This window comes from Lycium barbarum, chromosome 8, assembly GCF_019175385.1.
Source record: "Lycium barbarum isolate Lr01 chromosome 8, ASM1917538v2, whole genome shotgun sequence".
NCBI lineage: Eukaryota > Viridiplantae > Streptophyta > Magnoliopsida > Solanales > Solanaceae > Lycium > Lycium barbarum.
The window spans coordinates 101,162,682-101,165,108 of record NC_083344.1 but is presented as its reverse complement, the minus strand read 5'-3'; the positions used below and the strand labels follow the sequence as shown (position 1 = coordinate 101,165,108).

The following is a 2,427-nucleotide window of genomic DNA, read 5'->3' as shown; positions in this document are numbered from 1 at the left end:
TTGCTTCAACTTTCGAACTACCTTGCTCTGATGACTCACTTTTAGGTGGTATATAAGGATTTGTACTCTTGTTCCCAAAATTGTTGCTGTTGTTATAGTTCCTGTGATTTCCACCACCAAAGTTGTTGTTGTAGTTACCAGAATTGTTGTAAGCACCTTGACCTTGGCCTTGCTGCGATCTCCAATGATTTTGACTCTGATAGCCACCTTGGTAATTCTGTCACTGATGACCCCCTTGAGGGTTGTTGACATAGTTGGCATCTTCAACCTGCCTAGATTGCCCCTCAAGGAATGGACCATCTTGAGCATGGTACATCCCTTGCGGCAAGACTGCATTATCTTCACAAACATTCTCCTTTTTTATTTGAGTTTCATCAAATTTCTTTGTCAGCAAGTCAAGATTTGTAGCAAGTGCTGCCAATGTTTGCTGGGTGTCTTGATTCTCCCACACCATATTTTGGATCATAGCACTACCATATGGTACCATATCAGCATTGTTTGAGTGCCAAGCCTGATTATGAGTTGTCAGCCTGTTAAGTATGGTGGTCACTTGTTGAAAAGTCTTGTTCATAAAACACCCATCAGCTGCATTATTAGCCACTGACTATGACACTGGGTCTAATCCTCGATAAAACTTCTCCATCAATATATGATCCAGAAAACCATGATTCGGGTTGTCCTGCAAATACTCCTTGAATCTCTCCCATGCTTCATATAGTTGCTCCCCCGGTCGCTTCTTAAATTCATATATCTTATCACGAATTTCAGCCCTTTTGCTAGGGGGATACCACTTTGTGAGAAAAACAGTTGTCATTTCTGCCCATGAAGTAATAGAATTCCGGGGCAGCTTCTCAAACCATGTTCTTGCTTCTCCAGCTAGGGAATATTTGAATAACCTCAACCGAATAGCATCTTGTGAAACATTATTCTGGATGTGATTAGCACACACATCCACAAAATTCTTCAAATGACGGTGGGGGTCATTCTCGGTAGAGTTCCGAAAGTATCCCTCAAGCTTCAACAACTGGTATAGAGAGGAGTCAATTTTCACAGTAGTGGCTCCAAATCGAGGCTGAACAATAGGAGATGCATAGTCTTCCTCCGGAACAAATTCAGCGAAAATATTTTCATCGGCTGGTTCATTTGTCTGATTGTTCACCACATTTCCTTGGTTGTCAGCTCGTTGATTTTGCTGATGTCGATTCATGATCACCTTATTCACGTAAGTAGCAGACAAGGTGTGATGAATTAAGCAAAAGACTTCAATCAAAGCAAACACTATTTAGTAATTTCAAAACCGTATTCCCCGGCAACGGCGCCAAAATTTAATACGCTCAAATTACACCTATTAATGGTATAACGCGGACGTTGTCAAATATAGTAACCCAACAAGGTTGGGGTCGAATCCCACAGGGAATAGGGTGTGAAAAGTTTACTAAACTTGTAGATGCTAAGTTTTAGGTCTAATGTCTTAATCCGATAAGTTGTGTAAAAGTTGGTTTTTCTATAACTAGTTGCTAAATTATTGCTTTGGTAAATATCTATGGTAAAAGAAACTAAGGTTGTGTCCCCGTCAGATGGAGTATATGATCATGGGTATTGATCTTGATATACTTATAATGGATCATTATATGAATGCACTTAATCTCTATGCGAATCTCTACTATTTCCCAATAAATAAAGATTATATCTTTCTATGATTTTCCCAAATATAAGAAAGTGATTATGAAGAACGATTAATCATGCCAAGTAAATTCTGAATTATTCCTAAGTGAATTTATTAAACAAAGTTTAAAGCTTTGAGTTCTTGTTAATTATTCTTACCAACCCTAATTATTTTTCCAAATAAAATTAGGGTTTATGGCTTTAATCAATGTTTGTAACCATTAATTATGAATGAAGAATGAAGAATAATTAAACCCTAATAATCCATTATTTGTATAACAATCACAAACCCAATCACAAAATACCCATCATTGGGTTCACAACCCTAGTAAGGGATTTTAGTTATTCATGACAAAGAACAAGCAAAAATAAATTGAAGAATTCATAAGTGCTTACTTTGGAATGAAAACGGAATTGAGAATACTTGAATTGATGTTTGAATCTTCAAAACTTAAAGAGAAGTTTTTGTTCTAAGACAAAGGTAAAAATATCTTGAATGCCCTAATAAAAACCCTACAAAGACTATTTATAAGGTTTGGAAAATACACAAGTTACAGATTTTGCACTTCAGTCCCGTCATGATGAAATACGGTCCGTAAATCACTTTACGGACCGTAAAACGATTCATGCCCAAGTTAACTTTTCAGTTGTTGTTTGAAATACGGACCGTAAAGTGGTTTACGGTCCTCCATAAACAGCATGCTCGTCTTTCACCTTCGCCAACTCAGCCTTTCTGCCAGTGCTTGAATGGTTAAACACGTG

At 37.4% G+C, this 2,427-nt stretch overlaps 1 non-coding gene across 1 annotated transcript; it reads left to right on the top strand.

The window, feature by feature from the left end:
• Positions 1–659: 659 nt before the first annotated feature.
• On the top strand, positions 660–765 carry LOC132608478 (small nucleolar RNA R71). The gene has a single exon (XR_009570396.1). It is a non-coding gene; the product is annotated as a small nucleolar RNA R71 (small nucleolar RNA).
• Positions 766–2,427: the final 1,662 nt, after the last annotated feature.